This window comes from Amia ocellicauda, chromosome 2 (genome assembly GCF_036373705.1).
Source record: "Amia ocellicauda isolate fAmiCal2 chromosome 2, fAmiCal2.hap1, whole genome shotgun sequence".
Classification (NCBI taxonomy): domain Eukaryota; kingdom Metazoa; phylum Chordata; class Actinopteri; order Amiiformes; family Amiidae; genus Amia; species Amia ocellicauda.
Genome location: NC_089851.1, coordinates 24,122,868 through 24,138,115, shown reverse-complemented (window position 1 = coordinate 24,138,115; position 15,248 = coordinate 24,122,868). Strand labels below are relative to the sequence as shown.

Below are 15,248 nucleotides of genomic sequence, written 5' to 3'. Positions count from 1 at the left end.
AAGAAGAATCCGTAAGACAAAATAGAGAACGTATGACAAGAACACTGTTCTTACGAATTGACTCTGTCGGCAATGCACTGCCAACAAGCCTCCCTGACTTTGTTGGCCGACACGGTGTTAGACTGAGCCGCTAACCTTTCTTTAAACCCTCATATCTAACATTATCAGCTGCATTATTCCGGGGACAGTCCAGCGCACAGACACTGCACACTGCAGACACTGAGCATGCGCTGCAGATGCGCCCCTTTCACAGGAACGCGCACTAACTCCAGTTAACACAGAGTCAACTAACCGACATCTTAATCACCGTCGTAGTACTGGTTAACACCAGTTTAGGCAATCAGTTTGTCAACCCTGACTTTCCTTGATAACCCCGAGTTAACTCTGAGTAGGTTAAACTCCCTTCGTAGTACACCTCTCTGCTTCGCTCGTCACTCAAGCCAGAAAATGTTGACAGGCTGGTGTTTCTTGCCAAAAACCTGTAAACACTATGTTATTGCCTTTTCTGCATAGGCCTGAATTGTTTTCATTTGGTTGCATTCTGTGATGGCATATTTATTTTTAGTATATTTTGGGTACACTTTTATTTATATTTCACTGCTAGGAGATGATGCACAAGGACCAGTCTTATTTTGATGTACAACATGGAAGTGAAAGCAATGGTCTGTTTATTTAAATGTGAAAGTGCAATAAAAAGATCTTGTCCCTAAAATCAATGAATAATCGTGCTAAATAATCGTGATCTCAATATTGATCTAAATAATCGTGATTATCATTTTGGCCATAATCGTGCAGCCCTATTTTGAATACTGTAATCGCTTTGTAACCTGACTTTTCAGATAGCCATCCAGAATTCATTACAGCCCTAAGGACATTTTGAAGTGCAATATGATACAGGACTACACTACTGATATTTCTTTGTTGTTGTTTCAATAAACAGAAGAGTTAATTGAAGAGGAACGTTGTAGTGTAAGTGGCCCTTGGTATGCAAAGTCATGCAAAGGTGGCCTAGTTTTAGGTCACTGATATGATTTTTCACATTTCTGTGTATTTCAAGGTTATACATTTCAAAGACCAGTACTTCCTGGTATCCATGAAGATGCTATTGTTTGTTTACAATTTGAGCTCAACATCAAATGACTTGGAAATTGACACAAATTACCACAGGCAGAGAGACGCACCTAAAAGACAATCCTTGAGAAACTGAGTAGTTATTATAAAATTATACACTACGTATCCTGTTTTAATTTATTTATAAACTTTTTGTATAGTTTTATTTTGTTACTCATTTACATGTTTTGTCTGAAAACAAGATTGTTTTCCCACTTCTCACTCACAAGTAGTGCATCATTTTAATACAGAATTAATACACAAATATTAGCCCTCTCAAAAAATCTGCACTAGCCAGTGAGAGTTGAGCTGAATGAAGAAAAACTACAAGAACAAAAAAACAAACCGGGAAGAATAAACACGACAAAAGTATTTGATTTTCATAAGTATTTGCTCAAATACTTCACATAGCAATGGTTGTTTTGGGGAAGGTCATTTCCAAATACTCAATACAGGGAAATAATATTTACAAATACAAATACCAATTAGTATGTGTAATTCACCCAGGCGTTAAGTGTATGACCCCCTGCACTTAAGCGATCATGTAGTGTGCGCTCCTTTATGACGCAAAATACATAAATTCAGTGAAAAGGTTACACAAACTCTATATTATGCTAATAAAGTGTTAAATCAACATCTGCATATTATGCATCAGTTCGTTACATACATTATTTCATCACTTACTGTTGCTTGCAACCCTTTGATGTTGCTTAATTACAAGTTTGTCCTTGTAACTTTTCCATATTTCAAACTTACAATTAACAGCAATACAAATGTACAGCTATACACCGATCAGCCATAACATTATGATCACCTGCCTAATATTGTGTAGGTCCCCCTTTTGCCGCCAAAACAGCCCTGACCCGTCAAGGCATGGATTCCACTAGACCTCTGAAGGTGTGCTGTGGTATCTGGCACCAAGACATTAGCAGCAGATCCTTTAAGTCCTGTAAGTTGCGAGGTGGGGCCTCCATGGATCGGACTTGTTTGTCCAGCACATCCCACAGATGCTCGATTGGATTGAGATCAGGGGAATTTGGAGGCCAAGTCAACACCTTGAACTCGTGATTGATCAGACCAGGCCACCTTCTTCCATTGCTCCGTGGTCCAGTTCTGATGCTCACGTGCCCATTGTAGGCGCTTTCGGTAGTGGACAGGGGTCAGCATGGGCACCCTGACTGGTCTGCGGCTACGCAGCCCCATATGCAACAAACTGCGATGCACTGTGTGTTCTGACACCTTTCTATCAGAACCAGCATTCACTTTTTCAGCAATTTGAGCTACAGCAGCTCATCTGTTGGATCGGACCACACGGGCCAGCCTTCACTCCCCACGTGCATCAATGAGCCTTGGCCGCCCATGACCCTGTCGCCGGTTCACCGCTTTTCCTTCCTTGGACCACTTTTGATAGGTACTGAGCACTGCAGACTGGGAACACCCCACAAGAGCTGCAGTTTTGGAGAGGCCCTTGTCAAAGTCACTCAGATCCTTACTCTTGCCCATTTTTCCTGCTTCTAACACATAAAACTTTGAGGACAAAATGTTCACTTGCTGCCTAATATATCCCACCCACTGACCGGTGCCATGATAACGAGATTATAAGTGTTATTCACTTCACCTGTCAGCGGTCATAATGTTACGGCTGATCGGTGTATATATGTGTGATTTACAGTGAGAAATAAATTAATGAAAACACACGTGATGGTGTTTTTTAAAATTAATATACAGTATATGTATTTACTGAAAACAAGAAGATTCATAACCCGCATTTATTAGAGACCGCCTTTAGTGTACCTGATTATGCAGATCAACCCAGCGACTGTTGGAGACCGGCTGCTATTTGCTATTTCGAGAATTGCAAGTCTCTTCTGCTGTGCATTCCAGGTGTAGAACAATAAAAGAGGACAAACTGCACCTAGACATAGGTTTGAAGTACTGCTGGAGATAACCTTTTAAATGTGTTAAAATGGTTTGTGGGTTACAGGTTGGTATTTCACATGTTTATGCAAGTAGAACACTGTTAATGCTGTTAAACCCTGTTTTAAGGTACAGCTTGTTTTGTCTGAAGATCAATCTGACATGGTTGCTTAATCTTGAAGTAATGTGCATGCAACGCATATTCAAATAATTACCTAATTAATTTGTGTATCCTAAATAAGTGGTATATTTTGATGTCACATATATGTCCTTGTGTCTTTATTTATTCTGTTTGTGAATAATAATATGTATTTAATCCTTATGGCAGTCTAAGCAGACCTACTTTGAAAGACTAAAACCCTGTCAGACTGCTCACCTGTAGTTTTAAATCAAACACCTGCCATAAAAAATGTAATTAATTAACAGGATAATAAAGTAAGCTGTAGCTTCCCTTGTTCCAGACTGTTGTTTGTCTTCCATGTGTGTACAGTGTGTGTGTGCAGAAGTGCAGCTTGTGAAGAGGCAAGGCAGGCAACTGCCTGGGGCCCCAAGCCGTTAGGGGGCCCCTGAAGTTATTTATAACATAGCCTAATGGTGATGAATGCTGGTTGGAGGGGCCCCCTTTGGGAATTTGTGCCTGGGGCCCCAACATACTCTAGAATCACCACTGTGTGTGTACAGTGTGTGTGTGTGTGTATTCATTGTATGTATGTACATAAAGCCAAACTAATACATAGAATTTTGGGATCATTTCAAAGTTCATAATCAAACTTAATTGTAACTGAGCATGTACAAAATGTCTTTGCAGCAGGCCACATACATTTTAACTTCTTTTTGATCCTTGATTGTTCAGTTTATTCATGCTAGTGTTTATATCATTTTCAGGTGCACAGACAGAAGATCTAAAACATTATATTCAATATACATTTTCTACTTTAATGTAATTTTTAAGCATTGCACAGCAATGAAAAGCAAAGAAAATGCCAATAGCTCCAATTTAAAGCTTGTTGCCAGTGACACATCTAAGAATTCATAAATTCTTTATTCTGCTGCATTTAGCATTTTCTGTATTACTTCCCTCCTTTGATTATATAATTAAAAGCATTGAATGTGACTCAATAGTTTAAATGCAAAACTAAGCTGAGCAGAGTATGGTACATGTTTCAAGATGTGTTGATCACCTTCCCTCAGCTGCCTGTGAAAGGTGAAATTAGAGAATTGTAATAGTTCCTGATATACTTTTAGTGCCCAAGGTCAATAGAGTGATTTTCTTATGATGTATGCCAACAAAAGTGTCTTAGCAACTGACATGGTGTAAATGGAGCCTGGTGAAGGCTTACAAAGCTTCAAAGTGAAAGTAAAACAACCTTTTGCATATTGGCAAATTACGTTGGGAAAAGGCCTGTGGAAGCATAAATGCAGGAATACTCAGTCCCTTCTCAGCATGTTGTGGTGCATTTGAAGCTAAACAAATCCTGTACATTTTACATTTGTTAATTATTTTAATTTCTTCAGTCAGTCAATCAATTTGTATTTGTATAGCACCCTTCGCAGGGTAGCCACAAAGCTCTTTACAGACTGGTAAACACAACAAATGTACAGAAAAATAAAAAAAACATAAATAATACAATAAAGTAAAATAAAAATAGACCTTTAAACAGTTTACATGATCTAAAATAAAGTAAATTAACATTTAAATAAATAAACCATTTAGACACGGAGGAGAGAAAAACAAAAAACTCCTATGGATGGTATGTAGGAGAAAATGAAGTGCATCTAAGCTCAGACCGATGAAGACCAGTTACACTATTTATCATTCACTGTAGTACTGGAGAACATCAGGGGATTAACAGTCTTGTTTGGTAAGAATCTGCAACATGTAAAAACCACGAACCTTAGAAAATGTAACTGGAATCTCTTGTTATTTTTAGGTGCGTCAACAGCAAAGTTTAGGATTTACAAGAATCTTCAGCTAACTTCCGCAATGAGCAGTTCCAAGAAACGGAAAAAAAAAGAAGTTTCATTCATGTTATGCAAACAACTGTAAGTTAATGCCTCCTTTGCACTAGGAATCAGCACTAACAATAGCAGAACAATCAATGTAATTTTAAATCTTTAATTAAACCAAATATATCGTCAGATCATTACAAATGAACCTGCATCAAAGTTGTCATAAAGAGCTGTAAATCATGGTTCTGTGAAGCTATGTTTCAAGTGTTCCTCAGGTGTGTTCCCAGACATTACGGGCGACTCTGCATGAATGGAGAAGCACAGACAATCCTTTAGTCTAGGGTTTGGAGTGACTGATTTGAATTCATGTTTCAAACAAGAAACTAATTAGAAACAATGTGTTTTCCAGACATTCATATAGCAAAAACTGAAAACTAAAAATAACTTGTTTTTTTTATACCGAAACAGCCTTTCACAGCATGGTTAATCAAACTTTTTGTTTCCTTAATGGATAGTTTTTTTTACAACAATTCTACAACAATTTAGTTGTCATAATTCTTGCTCAGATTATTTAAATATATGACTTCCAATTCATTTTTTTTTTTTTTTTTAATTCTGAGATCACTTACAATCCCAACATAATATCATCATTAACAACATCTTACCCCAAGTTTATTTTGCTGCAAGTTATCCTGAAAAAGACTGGGGAAAACCCTTACAAAATTCAAATTACTTATTACAAGATGGTTAATTATTTGTAGAAGGCTATAGGGAAATTATTTAAAATTACTGTCATTCAGAAATAAAATGTCAGTTCTAACATGGTTAACATTTTTATTGTATTATATTTACAATGTAACAAAGCCATTAAACAACATAAGAGTATAAACATCACAAATATATACAAGAAGGACAAGCAAATGGTGAAAACTGAACAAATGAATGCTTCACTTTTGGGTGTACATGGGTATTTGTATAATACATACTTGCAATATTTAGCAACATGTATATTTTGCTCTCTAGCACTTTATATTAGACCATGAGATGTAAGAATATAAGTGAAAATTATTCATGGACCATTTTATTATTGTAGATGTTAGAGGTTAAATGGCCACCCAACTAAAAATGTATCAATATAACACTAACACTTGTTATTATGTCCAATATTATTGCTTTATTTTGTGTGGTTATTGAGTCAGTGCCAGGAAGAAAATCCTAGGATGGATTTTACTGAGATTCTGAAAGAGCAAAAGCAGTTCCATACATTCTACTACCGTTTGTCATTAGTGATGTATTTTAAAATAGTTTTTCTAAATGTACACATTTGTGCATAGATAAGCTCTTGTAACTGCAACCTGCAAAATGCAGAACAGTACTTTTCAAAAGCAACACAAGATATAATAATACATGTATGATAACTGACATATAAGTATTACTAAGCAAACTTTTTGCACTAGGTAGCTGAACATTTTGAAACAAAATGTGTGATTGATTAGTCTACAATTAGTTGCCATGCATGAACAGTAACAGAATTATAATTTTCATCTGCATGTTTCTTGAATGCATACCCTCTTCTGTTAAAAGCTATTATTTGTATGTATTAAGTTGTTTCTAATCGTCAGCTCCACAGATTAGTTATGTCTAACAACTTGCTCCTTCATTTTGCTTTTTGCATTAGTTTGTGGGCACAGGTTTACACATACTTTGCAGAATGAGGGGGTCCAAACTTTGCTATTTTCAAAAAGAAATTACTGTTTTTTTTATTTACCAGTTTAAAATAGTATTTTTAATAATCATTACATTTTTTCAGTCTTATTGCTTTTATACTCCATAGTGGTTAAAACAATACTCTATGTAAATTGCATTCACATAAAACAATTATAAAGGTAATATTTTGCTTAAGAGCATCATGTTCTCCTTTATTAACCTTATGTTGTTTAATATTTTCCAGAAATTAACTGACAAGGGGAATCTGCTGCATTCAGATATCAATATATCTTATATATATATATATATATATATATATATATATATATATATATATATATATATATACACACACAAGACTGAAAGTAAAGTACATAAAGTAAAATTCATAAATTAATCAATTGTCTGTATACTTTCTACAATATCTTGGCACATCCACCAATAGCACATTAAAAATACATAAACTGATGACAGTTTTGCATTGTGTAGAAAGTAGAATGTTATATATGTGAATCAAAGTTTGATTTTACCAAATGTTTCTATTATATAATGAAAATAAACCACGTTATTTTTGTCATTGAAGTAACAGATAACCATAAAAAAGAATGGCTGCAGTATTAGGGAAGCCATTTTAAGTCAGACCCCCTTTTATAAGTTACAGTTGACATGCATTTCTTGGCAAAGAATATTCCCCAGATACAGCAGGGTACAGCAGGGGCCCAACTGGGACCCCCTGCACATGTCCCTGTTCTCCAATGGTTGTATAGATGCTTGAGAAAAGTGGGGGCTTTATGAAAAGACTTCTGTCTTTTCAAACCAACTCACAATTGTGTAAGAGAAGATGGTAAGAGAAGATGGTCCTTTTAAAAGAAAGTGTGTCACCTTCCACACAGGGCCAACATCAGAGGCAAAGAACGTTCCCCAGCATCACACCTTTGTCCATATAGGTGCCAAGCATTCCCTGTCATAGTCCTCCTGATGCTAGACCCATACTCAACCAGTACTTCCTTAAATGCTAGATCAGCTTCCCTTGCTCCATAAGATTTTGAACCATTCACAAGATCCCAGTCCTGTCACTCCACACGCTGACTGAAGGATTATCTGTGCTTCCAAGTGTCTTCTCTTTAGTAGTCATGTCGCACCATAATGTCTGTAAACACACCTGAGGACCACTCGAAGCTCGTAGGAGGGGTGTAAAGGTAAAATGTATCTCACAGAACAATGATTTACAGCTCTTTACTACAACATTGATGCAGGTTCATTTGTCATGATCTGACAATATATTTGGTTTAATTAAAGCATTTATATATATATATATATATATATATATATACAGTGCCTTGTGAAAGTATTCACCCCCCTTGGCATTTTTCCTATTTTGTTGCCTTACAACCTGGGATTAAAATAGATTTTTGGGGGGGTTGTATCCTTTGATTTACACAACATGCCTAACACTTTGAAGATACAAAATATTTTTTATTGTGAAACAAACAAGAAATAAGACACAAAAACTGAAAACTTGAGCGTGCATAACTATTCACCCCCCCAAAGTCAATACTTTGTAGAGGCACTTTTTGCAGCAATTACAGCTGCAAGTCTCTTGGGGTACGTCTCTATAAGCTTGGCACATCTAGCCACTGGGATTTTTGCCCATTCTTCAAGGCAAAACTGCTCCAGCTCCTTCAACTTGGAAGGGTTGTGCTGGTGTACAGCAATTGGATTGAGGTCTGGGCTTTGACTAGGCCATTCCAAGACATTGAAATGTCTCCCCTTAAACCACTCGAGTTTTGCTTTATTCCTTAAATTCTGACCAGTTTCCCAGTCCCTGCCGATGAAAAGATTCCTTACAGCATGATGCTGCCACCACCATGCTTCACTGTGGGGATGGTGTTCTCGGGGTGATGAGAGGTGTTGAGTTTGCACCAGACATAGCGTTTTCCTTGATGGCCAAAAAGCCCAATTTTAGTCTCATCTTACCAGAGTACCTTTTTCCATATGTTTGGGGAGTTTCCCACATGCCCTTTGGTGAAGAGCCAATGTGTTTGCTTATTTTTTTCTTTAAGCTATCGCTTTTTTCTGGCCACTCTTCCATAAAGCCCAGCTCTGTGGAGTGTACGGCTTAAAGTGGTCGTATGGATAGATACTCCATTCTCCGCTGTGGAGCTTTGCAGCTCATTTCAGGGTTATCTTTGGTCTCTCTGTTGCCTCTCTGATTAATGCCCTCCTTGCCTGGTCTATGAGTTTTGGTGGGCGGCCCTCTCTTTGCAGGTTTGTTGTGGTGCCATATTTTTTTATAACCTAACCCTGATCTGTACTTCTCCACAACTTTGTCCCTGACCTGTTTGGAGAGCTCCTTGGTCTTCATGGTGCCGCTTGCTTGGTGATGGTGTTGCAGACTCTGGGGCCTTTCAGAACAGGTGCATATATACTGAGATCATGTGACACTTAGATTGCACACAGGTGGACTTTATTTAACTAATTATGTGACTTCTGAAGGTAATTGGTTGCACCAGATCTTATTTAGGGGCTTCATAGCAAAGGGGGTGAATACATATGCACGCACCACTTTTCTGTTTTTTATTTTTTAGAATTTTTTAAAACAAGCAATTTTTTTCATTTCACTTCACCAATGTGGACTATTTTGTGTATGTCCATTACATGAAATCCAAATAAAGTACAGGTTGTAATGCAACAAAATTGGAAAAATGCCAAGGGGCTGAATACTTTCGCAAGGCACTGTATATATATATATATATATATATATATATATATATATATATATATATATATATTTTTTTTTTTAAAAGAGTACTTTCTACATTTTTGAATGAACACATTGAACTGTTGACCTTGGAAGGCCTGCAGCATGGCTTTTCCCAATAACTACCTGCATATATGAAAGTTATGTAGCCCTTCAAAAAGACTGAAACCTTTATCTTTTAGGCATACTGAGATACTGACAACATTACATTTACTAATGCCTTAGCATTACAACTGCTTTTTGACCATTTTAGATATAGCAATACATGATGGGAAGCAGCTATACATATCTCAGGGTACATAAGGGCAATTTTACAACAAGCAAAATGTACAACACTGTTCCTTAAATATATCCAATGTACTGATTTTGGATGTAGTGTATTTGTTAATGCTTGCAAATGATTGCATAACTCAGAAACAGAATAAATTCGGAGCAAGCTATAACACAGTGAAAAGGGTTCTTATTACAAACTGTGACAGTAAACAGATTTTATCTCCTACAACGCCGATAGGATATCCGATGCCTGTCGTTTAATGATAAATGAATTTGCAGCAGCATCTTTTTTATGATCATATCACATTGCAAACCAACCAATGGTTATACTTTCTTGAAACACTGCTATGCATCACTTGGAGTTAGTATAAATTAAAAGTGATTTTAAATGCAGCTTTGTATAAATATAATGCCAAGCATTTTCATATATATATATATATATATATATATATATATATATATATATATATATATACACACATTTGTTTGTCACAATATATAGTGAACATTTGCAGCAAAGCATTACAACATATCAGTGAGTATTCTGTTGAGTGAATGTATATCTCTACTCATACCTTCCCTTTAAAAAATGTATCATCCATCCTCTTATAAGCAGCCATGATAATTCAGATGCTATTCCACTTAATTCATCCTGACGCAGGATTCCTGGAAAATCAGTCTGGTTTTAGTGCATCCAAGACTAATATCGTTACGCCTGCTTGAACTTACTTGACTCCATGTAGACTTCCAATATCCAATAGATGAGAAATGCCATTTGATATGTATATAAGCAAGCTTATACTATAGTGATGTGGAATACTTTGTCAGCAGTGCATTTTCAACCCATCCATGGTTAGGTACCATCTCCTGAGCTATATTTTTCATTTAATAGAATGTAGCAAGTCTTTAGATTATTCATAAGTTTTTTTATTTTGCAAATCCTATTCCTTTTCATGTGTCCTGGCCTTGGGTTTTCACAGTCTATTTCGGTTCCTGTATGACCCTGTATCAAACACAAAGCAGTGACCTGGTTAGAATGAAGCTTTCCAAATGGATATCTTAAGTGTATAAAACATCATAAAATTGATACCTTGATTTCTCTCTCTCTTTCTCTCTCTCTCTCGCTGAATATATTAAAATTTTTCACCCGTCATGCAAGATTTTCTGTTTCAATCTGTTAACAATGTCATGCACTGTGGTGCAGGACCTTATTCCGGTGAAACAACTGTGCAGGGCTTTGGGTAGACGTGTGTTAAGCTCATCCACTGCATCGTAATATAGTTGATCTGACAGGTGCTTCACAGATTGAATAGTGGTACATCCCTGTAGCCCATTTGAAGTCTCTCCGCTGGTTTTTGCAAAGTTGGTTGCATGCATGTATTTAAGATAATGGTCAAGGCCTTAAAAAAATCTAGAATGTCAGCATTTTAGGGAGAAGCTGTGAGAAATGTAATCTAAAATTCCAAATAGTGGAATAACGTCACTGCCAAAACTGATATAAATAATCATAAACATAAATAAGTGGGTTTTTCTTACCTGGACTCTTGGACAGTAACATCCAAACGATTCTTCTATTGTTTCCACAAGTTCTTTAAAGTTACATTTCATTTCATTCACACTTCCTTTCATGTAAAATCTTTCGGAACAAATCATTTGAAGAATAGAAACTGTTAGCTAAAAAAAAAAAAATGCCACTTAATAATTAGCATTAAAATGCAATCTCACTGCAGTCATTATAGAACTTCCCCACAACTTGATTTCCAAAATATCAGCAGCCACCATGTATTGGGAATTGTGAATAATGATGTCAATGGATTGTTCATACATTATAAAAATAAACTAAATTACTTTTTATTTGATATCTAAAAACTCAGTTCATAACTTCTTGGCTACTCTGAATGCCTTCAACATTGATTTGCTTTTGTTCTTTTACTTGGTAAAAAATTCCATGAAGTTATTTGGAAAGTTTGTATTCATACATTCGTAAAAAAAACATAATTTTTAAATACGCCAGAATTTAAAGTTCATGTGTAAAACGATAGATGGCAGCACAGAGCAATACTTTCCTTCAACAGGCAGACACTTCAATAAACTTGATTATTTGATTAAGAAATTGAATATTATGATGAAAAATAATAATCTAATAATGTTTTATTTTCATGCAAATTAGACTTTTATACTTTCTATCAGATTTTAATTCATCTACAAAATAATGGGTAAACCAATGAATTGTATAATGTAAGTGTTTAAATGTCTTATTCCTACATATTACACATTTTCAATCTGTATGAATACATTCTGTACTACTAAAGGACATGCACCTTTTCAGGAACATAAACAGAAAAACTACATAAAATGTGGTCAATCTTGCAACTAGGTCTATTGAATTATTATCTGAATAAATATTAAAGTTTAAATATATGTTTATTGTGTATTTTAAATGTTAATATTATATTGAGCATCAACTAAATTAGTGCGTTCCATTCAAAACACTGTGTGACGAGAATAGAAACACAAGAATAACAAAAAAAGCTGGCAATCAAAGACAGGAAATTACACAAAGGCGTCCTTACGTTTTTCTCATCACACTGATACTGATTTTCCTGACACGTTTTGTTCACTGTTTTGTTCAATCTTGATATGCTGTAATCCTATTAGGACAAAACAGAGGGTGACATTTATTCAATTTTGTAGCATCTAACATATCCTTAAATTGTATTATATTCTCTTCAAATCCTGCCTGGAGTCCTGTCTGAGGTCTGTATTAGAATGTGTGGGATCTGCTATGAGCCGCTGTTGGCAAGTATATGATTCCCTCCTCCACACATCCACTGAGTGAGTCATTGCAAAATAAAGCATTATGGAGAATTTACAGTCAGTCACATTCTTTTATCATTTTAGGAAACATCAATGAAGTTGTGCATTTCCTTTTCTAATCCCTGACTTGACTGTGTATGTCAAAAAACACAATTCAGATATGCCTTAGAATAGCTAGTTGGCAAGCAATTATCCCTTTTTAAACAAAACAGGATACTTGATATTTATTCATGTATTTCTTTATGCGGAGAATGAGTATGCTCACTTTAATCTGAAATCATTTGGGATATAAAAAGTGTAATAATCGCTTTAGTACAGCATGGTTAGAAATTCATGTTATAACATTTTCATAATTTTAATAAGTCATACAAGGAAAAGTGACAAGCACAGTGACACAAGATGGACATACATAGAACATGGTGTTCACATCTCCCATACTTACAATGTTATCAATTAAACGATGAATAATGTTCCTGTAATCTTCAGTAATTAAACTCATACCTTTCTTACTCTCACAGGAGTTTGCAAAAGGAAACAGGATTAGCGCCAGGATATAGATGCCGAAGACATATCTAAAGGAAACTAAATGAGAGAAAAATTAGCTAAGCAGAATATCAGTACAATCAAATTCCAATTATTGTGTGAAGAGATGCGAGTAGTTTCAGGTATTGTTACATATCAAACACAGCAAAATAAGTCCAAGTGCATGTAGTAAAACTAGTCTGGCAATATCAGTGATGTATAAAAAATACAATCCATCACTGGCAAGGCACCACCAGATCATTTATAATGCACAACAGATGTGGCAAGAAGCCACATCCTCAGACACATAGAATCACTGAAGCTCAAGCACACAAAACTACATCTCAAAAATCATATAATAATTATATTTAGTTAAGGGTATACAATAAAAGTACAATATTCCCTTAGTATGAAAAAAATGTATTGGCATTTTTTAAATATATTTTTTTTAAATTTTTGAATTCTGTTCATAGACTTCTTTGTAGTAATTTAAATATTGATTCCACTCTATTAACTATAGTTCTCATGGTATGTGCAGACTTAAACAGCATTTTCTTTAGATTGGAGGAAGAATAATCTTGAAACAAATACCTCCCTCCATCACCATCGTGAAAATATATTTCAAGAACTTAAATAAAAGCCAGATTGAACTTGAACTGCAGTTGACCTGAGTCATAGAATACATTTGTTCTAGTTAAGAAATCCTACATTTAAACTAGTGATAAAATACTCTCATCTTCACACAGATTTAACACATATTAGGGTGTGTGTGTTTTCTATGAGTTCATTAATAGAATATTAGAACCCCAGTGCATGCTCTGGAATGCAGTTAAACTTCTTAAATAAATAAATGCGCACACTGGATTGTTTCCACTTCAAAACAACCTGATTGGATTAGTTATTAAATGTAACAGCATTCCATAAAACATTATTAAATAAACCCTTCCTAGTAGGTTTTATGGAGGAACAGATTATCTGAAATGGTTGGATTTTAATACAGCTAAAAAACAAACATGATATTCATTGTGTTTGCGGTATATATATATATAATGCAACACATAAGTAAATAATACAGCTCATTTCAATGTCAGTAATTAAATGAGTCTCTATTACTACCAGAACTAATCTGTTCCTGGTCATAATGAAACTATGCTGGTAAATCCCATTACAGTTGCAGTTTCCTGCAAAGGAGAAAAACAAAACCTAAAAGTAAAGCGGGGGAATCCCCTTTTGTGCAGTATATATACCGAGGAATACACTGCCTTTCATTGCTGAGACCGAATCGACAACGCAGCCAGACGCATCACTGGCACACTGAAGCGGGGACACCTGCAGGAGAAGAGACCCCGCAACTGCGATACATCTAATTTTATCCGAGGTAGGATATTTGAGCTATAGTTGAACTCATTTATTAATGCCGACATCCACCACTGTCTGTTTCCAAACCGAAATCACAGTACTCTGTAACATGAACGGTGTGCGTCGCCTTCACCAAACGCCTAAGGAAAGAGGAGAGGAAAAAAAAGTGAAGTTCCTTGTCATACTTACCATTTGTCATCTTATGCTCATGTTAACTATTTGACAGAACCAGGAACCCCGCTCATGGTTCGACAAAATCCACATTTAGAGGTCCCCTTTGCAGCAGACTAAACTACCATGCTGTTCAGCCTGGAATTGGAAAATGCTGCTTTCAATGTTTGCTGTCATGTGCTCTACAACGCTGCAGTGCAGGTATTTATGTTGTGCAGAAGGAACTTCCGTCATTGCACCAAAGTACTTTCACTTTCATATCTGTTCCCAAACTGCTGCTCAGATGCGTGGCTGCTAATGGGAACATGCTTCTGAGGAATGCATATCGTCTGAACGCAGAACCTGGATCCGTGAGTCTTGGATCCATGCACAATTGCACAATGCATTGTCCACCTGATGATTGCATAGCGCTGTCCACAGCAGCAAGGTTGGACAGCAATCAAATCCTTTTTTCATCTTTAGTGGAAGGAGAAACACATCTATATAAAGTTTATTTTATTGCAAGATCAAATTCATCAACAGGCTACTGTAATAACACATTTTTCTACTGTTTTCGGCCTATTTTGTGCTTCTGGTTCTGTAAGCAATATAGCTCATAGTTACTGATTTATAATGTTAGGCTTTTGTCACAAGTAATAGCTGAACCGCACTGTGTGGTTTT

The 15,248-nt window shown here is 35.9% G+C and overlaps 2 long non-coding RNA genes across 3 annotated transcripts in view; one reads left to right on the top strand and one right to left on the bottom strand.

The window, feature by feature from the left end:
- Positions 1 to 8,854: 8,854 nt before the first annotated feature.
- On the bottom strand, positions 8,855 to 14,941 carry LOC136767634 (uncharacterized). The gene is made up of 5 exons (XR_010821841.1): positions 14,606 to 14,941; positions 12,978 to 13,117; positions 12,292 to 12,369; positions 11,255 to 11,392; positions 8,855 to 10,721 (listed from the first exon to the last, which is right to left on the bottom strand). It is a non-coding gene; the product is annotated as an uncharacterized LOC136767634 (long non-coding RNA).
- Positions 14,269 to 15,248, top strand: part of LOC136767639 (uncharacterized) — a 51,754-nt gene continuing 50,774 nt past the window's right edge. For both annotated transcript variants that reach the window (XR_010821843.1, XR_010821842.1), the window contains exon 1: positions 14,269 to 14,435. This is a non-coding gene — a long non-coding RNA (uncharacterized LOC136767639). The remainder of the gene's footprint in view (positions 14,436 to 15,248) is intronic.